Source organism: Plecotus auritus (genome assembly GCF_963455305.1).
Source record: "Plecotus auritus genome assembly, chromosome: 10".
In the NCBI taxonomy this organism is placed as follows: Eukaryota; Metazoa; Chordata; class Mammalia; order Chiroptera; family Vespertilionidae; genus Plecotus; species Plecotus auritus.
Window position 1 is genome coordinate 23,732,590 of NC_137785.1, and position 7,633 is coordinate 23,740,222.

At 52.5% G+C, this 7,633-nt stretch overlaps 1 pseudogene across 1 annotated transcript; it reads right to left on the bottom strand.

Annotated features, from left to right (window-relative positions):
- On the bottom strand, window positions 1-5,653 carry LOC308235949 (ubiquitin domain-containing protein 2-like; annotated as a pseudogene). Its single transcript has 2 exons — window positions 5,639-5,653; window positions 1-696 (listed from the first exon to the last, which is right to left on the bottom strand). The product of its transcript is annotated as a ubiquitin domain-containing protein 2-like (transcript).
- Window positions 5,654-7,633: the final 1,980 nt, after the last annotated feature.

Below are 7,633 nucleotides of genomic sequence, written 5' to 3' on the forward strand. Positions count from 1 at the left end.
TCACACCCCAGAGTAGGAAACAGCAATAAAGGAGCGGAGGGAGCTGGGGACCAGCCCATAGGACCATCTCAGTTCTCCCCTGGTGCTGGCTTTGCCAAGGCTGGCACTCTGTAACCGTACAGCACAGCCCTTTGGGAACTTCAGCTCGTCCAGCTCCGTTTTGTCAGAGAGAGGTGGGCCAGAAAAGAAGCGCCGCTGACTACTCGGTTCCACTCCCTCTGCTGCGTGCAGCCGCCTCCTCGCAGGGTACAGCGCCTGTGCTGCAGACCACAAGTTTGAGGTGTTCGCCAGCGGCAAGGCACGAGCAGGGCTGACATTCACATCCAGAAGTTGGAGGTGGCTCAGGAGTATCCAGTCTCTGCTGCTCCTTCCCTCTATCATGTTGATGGTGGTGCCAGGCGATAGACGGGACGCTGGCATTCGTTTCCCAGTTCATCACAGCACCTTGTGGTAATGATATGGTTGCACCATCCATGATTGCTTGTGCCCGTTCATGACCATTGCTCTCAAAAGCATGTGCTGCGTCCCTTCAAGGCATCGCCAAATCTCTTTACGGCCTTCAAAAGCTGGTGCAGTATCCCCAAATCCGTCCCTCTTGCCGCACAGCTGTCCATGTGTCACGCGATAATCACTTTTCCATTTGGGTTTCTCCTTTTTCAAAGACTGGTTGTGACCTGAAGCAACTTGACCAAGTTGCTACCAGACGGGAGTGGCCCAGAGCAGGTCTGCCTCAGGCCAGCTATAGTACGTGGGTTCTTGACATCATGCAGGCAAGATTTCACAATGGGAGTCCAGGCGATGTGAAGCACGTTTATTAAAGCTGGGGACAGTGAGACACAGGACAGACTTGGGGTAGAAGAAGCAACAGGAGAGGGCTTGGGCGGGGCTCTGCTGTGGCTCCCTAGAAATGTCAGAGGAGAGAAGTGAGCCAGGGTGGGGCTGCTTTAGCTCACCGGGAAGTCAGAGAAAAGGGCGACGGGTCACCGGGTGAGCCTGGGAATAGCTGCCGCTGCCCACTGCTCCCCTGGTTGCAAGTCTTGTGGGGACCCTCAGAGTTTAGGAGGAAGTAAACGTTCATGCCCGAGAAGGGGCAGGGCGTGCTCCAGAACGAACCTGCACCAGGTCACAGTTGTGAGGGTTTGTTTTTGTTTTTTTAATAAATCTTTATTCAGATTATTACAATTGTTTCTCCTTTTTCCCCCACAGCTCCCCTCCACCCGGTTCCCACCCCACCTTCTGCCCTTACTTCCCCCACACTGTCCTCATCCATAGGTGTACGATTTTTGTCCAGTCTCTTCCTGAACCTCCCATACCCCTTTCCCCCTGAGAATTATCAGTCCACTCCCTTTCTATGCCCCTGATTCTATTATATTCACCAGATTATTCTGTTCCTCAGGTTTTTAATTCACTTGATTTTTAGGTTCACTTGTTGATAGATATGTATTTGTTGTTCATAATTTTTATCTTTACTTTTTTCTTCTTCCTCTTCTTAAAGAATATCTTTCAGCCCTTCATATAATACTGGTTTGGTGGTGATGAACTCCTTTAGCTTTTTCTTATCTGTGAAGCTCTTTATCTGCCCTTCAATTCTGAATGATAGCTTTGCTGGGTAATCTTGGTTGTAGGTTCTTGCTATTCATCACTTTGAAAATTTCTTGCCACTCCCATCTGGCCTGCATAGTTTCTGTTGAGAAATCAGCTGACAATCGTATGGGTGCTCCCTTGTAGGTAATTAACTGTTTTTCTCTTGCTGCTTTTAATATTCTCTCTTTGTCTTTTGCTCTTGGCATTTTAATTATGATGTGTCTTGGTGTGGTCCTCTTTGGGTTCCTTTTGTTTGGGGTTCTGTGCGCTTCCTGGACTTGTAAGTCTATTTCTTTCACCAGGTGGGGGAAGTTTTCGGTCATTATTTCTTCAAATTTCGGTCATTATTTCTTGCTCTCTCTCTTCTTCTGGCACCCCCATAATTCTGATGCTGGTACACTTGAAGTTGTCCCAGAGTCTTCTTACACTATCTTCAACTTTTTGGATTTTTTTTGCTTTTTGCTTTTTCGGTTGAGTGTTTTTTGCTTCTTTGTATTTCAATTCTTTGACTTGATTCTTGTGTTCCTTTAGTCTGTTGTTGGGTCTCTGTATAATATTTTTTATTTCAGTCAGTGTATGTTTAATTTCTAGTTGGTCCTTTTTCATATCTTCGAGGGTCTCATTATATTTATCGGCCTTTTCTAGGATATTCTTGAAAAGCCTTATAACCGTGGTTTTGAATTCTATATCCAGTCGTTTGTTTTCCTCCATTTCTTTCGTTTGTGATCTGTTTCTTTGACGCCGCATTTTCACTGCTTCCCTGAGTTGGTAGGGTAGATTTGTGTGCTAGGTTTCCTATATGGCCCAGTGGGTCGGCCTCCCCAGTTAACCTGAGGTGGACACTCTTGGTGCACCCCTTTGTGGATTGTGTGTACAGCCTTGTTGTAGTTAAGTCTTGATTGTTGTTGGTATCACTGGGAGAAATTGACCTCCAGGCCAGTTGGCTGTAAGGATCAGCTGTGTCTATGCTGGGAGAAGTTTGGTGCTGGAGACAGCCTTATAGGATTAGACTTGCCAAATTTCAATAGCCTCTGTGCTCAGCTTGGATGGGGTGGAGTCTCAGGGCGGAGCAGACAGTCTTGGCTTCCAGTCAGCCTTGCCCTTGCGCGCACGCGCGCGCCTCCAGACCTCGGCTTTCCCCAGCTCCTGAGTCTCCGCCCGAGAGTCCAGATTCCCCCCATAAGAGTGTTGGTCCCCAGGGGCTCGCCTGGAACTGGGGTTCAGTGCAGTCAGAACTGGGGCTCAGTGCAGTCAGGAGCTTCCGACTCCCTTCTGCTAGGGAAAGCCTGTGGCAACCTCCAGACCCCTGCCCGCTGGGGCTCTGCTGGGGCTCCCCTGGGGCTCCCCCAGGTCTCCCCCAGGTCTCCGAGTCTCCGGGTGCCTTTCTCTCTACCTGACAGTCCAGACGCCCCCTGTATGAGCCTGGGTCCACGGGGTTTTGCCCTGAACTGGGGTTCAGTGCAGTCAGAACTGGGGTTCAGTGCGGTCGGGGGCTTCCTTCCCCCTTCCACCAGAGAAAGTCAGCCAGGCTCTCAGCTGCCCTTCCTCTCTGCGTGCACAAAGACCCTTTGCCATACCTCCAATTCTCTGTGAGCTTTTCTCTTTCCTTCTATTTGTAGAATTTTCACTCAGCCAGCTTTCCTATGGTTCTGGATGGTGTCCATTCTGTCTTTTAGTTGTAGTTTTGAAATTGTTGTGCGAGGCAGCAGTTTAGGTGCTTACCTATGCCGCCATCTTGGTTTCTCCGAGTTGTGAGGGTTTTTATCTTTCTTCTGCGGGTGAGAATCTCATGGAGGGGTTTGAGTAGAATATTCATCGGCTTCCCAGGTATGCTTTCAATATGCTGATGCATCGAAATGAGTATGGGATTCTTCTTTGTCGACTTCACTGTTTTATCTGGAGTCTGTGTGGCTTTAATGGGGGTTTTGGTATTTGTCCCCCTGACTTCATCCGCCCTTGGGTTTGGCTGGCACCAATGGCACTCATGGGGTCTCTGTTCTCTACCGCCCCGACCAGGGTGATTTAAGTTGTTTGTTCTCTGGTTGGGGAGGAGGGTGTAAACCATTTGCTCTCAAGTGTCCTTGGTTACAGAACATAAGGTCTGGGACTCACTGGCTGGCTTAAGTTGTTCAAACTGTCTGGCCTTGTTTGATGATCTTGTCTCCATTTCCTCATTCCACTTGCCCAGGAACTTGCCCAGCTTCTTACTGTCCTGCCTCAAAATGACCAGGTGGGCATGCCGCAACTCCAGATGGGATTCCTGGAGAATGACGTCACTTATAGGACTCTGTCTTGAGACATACAGCTGGAGCTGAGGCACGGCTCCCTCCACAGGTCTGAGGGGGAGGGCTTCTGGTTGGTAGTTGCCCCAAATGCCGCCCCATCACCGGCCAGGACTGTGCCTAGAAGACTTGTGTCCACGAGGGAAGACTGCCTAGAAAAGCGATCCTGCCGTATGTCTCGTTGCCGTGTCTCCTTGGCCATCCTGGGCTGTGCCGGTTCCTCTCACTCTCCTTGCTTTGACAGCCTTCGCAATTACCAGGCATGTTGGTCGGGGTTTTGTGAGACGCCCTCTATTGGGATCTGACATTTTTCTCTTGATTAGACTGAGGTTGTGTTTTTGGTGGATGAAGACCCCAACGGACTCACGACACTATATCAAGGGCACATGCCGTCCCCTGACTCATCCCTGTTGGTGTTGACCTTGGTCACCTGGCCGAGGTGCTGTCTGTCCGTTTCTGCACTGTCCAGTCACTCCTCCTCCGTCCCTCTCCCAGGCTGCGCTCTTTGGCTCATGTATTTTTAAAGGTCTGTCCTTTCTTTAAAAGCGTTGCCTGCCCCTCCCCTCAGTGAGGACGGTGGAAAGGCAGGGCGTTCTCGTCGCATGTGCGAGAATGAAGGGGAGGTGTGCAGCCCAGCGGTTTGGCAAGTTTGGAGCAGAAGACAATTACTTGGGTTCCCGCCTCTTCCTGCCTCTCCAATCATCCAAGTGAAACTCCATCGGTGTCATTGGAGGGGTCAGAGGAAGGAGAGCCCAGAGAACAGAGATGCGTGAAGGGACTGCATCCCCCTGCCCTGTGAGCAGCACAGGAGTCAGAGACCCTGAGAGCAGGGCCTTGCATCTGTGTCCTGCCGGCCCGCGGGCGGCGCTCAGGAGACGGCTGAATGCAGGGGCGGTTGGTTGGCTGCTCCTGCCTCTGTCCACGCCAGGCAACCTGCAGTCGGCAGCGAGACCCCACCAAGGAAGTCATGCCATGTCCTTCAGTGACTTCCCACTGTCTCGGGGGGGAGGGGGGGGCAGGTGGCGGGCTGCAGCTTCCCTTGCCCTGGGCCTGGCCACCTCTCCCAGCACACATGGCCTTTCTGTCCCAGACCCTGCCGACTCCCAGCTCAGAGCCTTCGCACTGGCCCTTCCACTTCCCCTGGAAAAGTGTCCCGACCACCTGCACTTCCTCACCCTCTGCCTCAGCTAAATCCCGCCTCCCGGAGACCTTCCGGCCCCTCTCCTCCCCACCGCAGATGCTCAGATGAGAAAGTGGAGGCAGAGAGGGGTGAAGTCTTTTGAAGACAGAACAGGGTTCAAGGTCAGTGTAGGGAAACCTAACCTGGTCAGAGGCCAGGAAGACCCCAAGGATGAGCCCCGAGGTTCAGGAGGGGTCGGGGTGGGGACGGGGTTGGAGGGTTTATGCCCCGTCCAAACCCCCTCTCCCCACCCCACCCCACACACTCACACACTTGGCTTAAATTTTGCAGTGGGTCCCTGTGACCGCCTCTCACCACGGGCAGTCACCCCAGCAGACAGCCCCGCCAGCGTGTTTGTGAGCACCTGCTCTGGGTGCGTTACATCCTGGTTGGGCTGAAAGTGTCGCTCTGAGGTCAACCCGTTTCTCACCACCATAAAGCTCTGTGCTTCTGCTTTTGTGGCGACAGGTCTTTCTTCTGCTAAAACCATAAAAGGCCTCAGAGTCTCCTCGTTGCTAAGCTCTGTGCACATGCTTATTGGAAGCGCCTCTTCGGTGTAGCTGAGCGAGACCCTGCGGTGCAGCTGCCTCACCTGTGTCATCCTCATCGCGGCATGGCCTTATATGGTGAAAAGCAGCGCCTCCGGGAGGGGCAGCCCGGGGCTCACAAAGGCGTCCTCAGTTTCCAAACTGGCTCTACAAGGATCTTCGCAGATGGTCTGCCTCCGAGCTCCAAGCTCCAAGCTCCAAGCCCCAAGCCCCAAGCCCCCAGCCCCCAGCCCCCAGCCCCCAGCCCCCAGCCCCCAGCCAGCTTGCTACCTTTCAGGAAGGGACAGTGTAGCTACAGCAACAGGAGTGAGGGGCCAAGTACACATGGGCGATGCCAGCCTGCTCCCTGCCCAGCAGCTAGAACAGGAGAGATGCTGGGGCGTGTGCTGCGGGGGGACCAGCAGACAGAGGCAGTAGGTATTGTATCAGGAGGGGAACCGGATGAAGCTGCCGTTTGGGGTTTCAAATATGGCAACACGAGGAAATGCTGGCTACTGATAAGTGTCCAAGGCACAGCAGCTCACTTCGCAGCTCACAGCCACCAGGGGAGACGAAGAGCCACAATGAGCCCCACTTTACAGACAAAGGTAACTGAGGCTCTGAAGAGGCCGTAACCTAAGGTCAGTAACTTACCTGCCAGCTCCCAGACAACCTGAACAGGCCTCCGGAATCCACCCCCAAGAACTCCGTGCTGCAGGGAAGAACCAAAGGCCACAGCTGGCCGCCCACGGCAGCAGCCACGGCCACACGTGGCCACCAAGTGCGTGAGATGTGCACACCACAGCTCAGAGACTTGGTTTTTAACTTTTAAGTTAAAAAGTTATTTTCAGTAGCAAAATCTCTCAAAAATGTTAACATTTATTTGGAAATAATAATAGGCTCACAAGAAATTGCAGAGAGCCCACGGAAATCCCGGTTACCTGCACGCAGCTTTGCCCTATAGTGACATCTATAATAATAAAAGCATAATGTGCTAATTAGACCGGACGTCCTTCCGGATGACTTTCCGGACGAAGATGGGGCGGCAAGGGAAGCCTGGGTCCCGAGTGCCAGAGGGAAGCCGGTGCCAGCAGCCAGGGGAAGGAAGACCTACTCTTGCACGAATTTCATGCATCAGCCTCTAGTCTCATATAATGATCATGCAGCGTCAAAGCCAGGAAACTGACATGGGTACGTGTGTATGATTCTGTCCTTTTACCACACGTGTGGATTTGTGTGGCCACCACTGAAATCAAGGTCCAGAACTATTCCCCCACCACGAAGACCTTCCTCCTGCCTCTGCCCTGTCATTTTAAAATAGAGATGACCTGTTGAAATAGTATCTTGGCCATTTGGGTTAAATAAAATGTATCCTCGAGATTAATGTAGCCCATCCCTTTTCACTTTGAAAATGTGGCTACGAGAACATTCCAAATCATGCATGGGGCTCCCATCCTGTTTCCAGGGCTGTCTTAGAAGTTCCGACCTGGCTTGACCACTTGGGACAGGTCCCCAGACCTCCCCGAGCCTGCCTCCTCCAGAGTAGGCCAGGCCTTCAGGGTAAGTGCACAGCCATTCATTCATTCTGTGCTTGTACTGATTGTCTGCTGTGCACTGGCATGGCAGGGGTCCTCAAACTACGGCCCGCGGGCCACATGCAGCCCGCCGAGGACATTTATCCGGCCCGCCGGGTGCCGCTGCCTGTCCTGCTTAGCAGGCGACTCGTCCCAGGCCCGCAGTGCGCATAGGAATTTGTTCATAGTTTTTTATTTAAACTATAGTCCGGCCCTCCAACGGTCTGAGGTCTGAGGGACAGTGAACTGGCCCCCTGTTTAAAAAGTTTGAGGACCCCTGTAAGGGCTGGGGACATAGAAGCCAAGATTGCAGGTCAGAAACCTAAACTGTCCTCGGCCCCCAGGCCAGGGAAACCAGAATCCCACCCCTCCTGACACCTCCTAGCACTCACTCAGAGGCAAGTGGAAGGAAGTGACGGTGGCAGAAAAATAAAAATAAAGTGCTGACACAGGCAAGGCGCTGGTGCACAAAGCTATTGCTCCAGG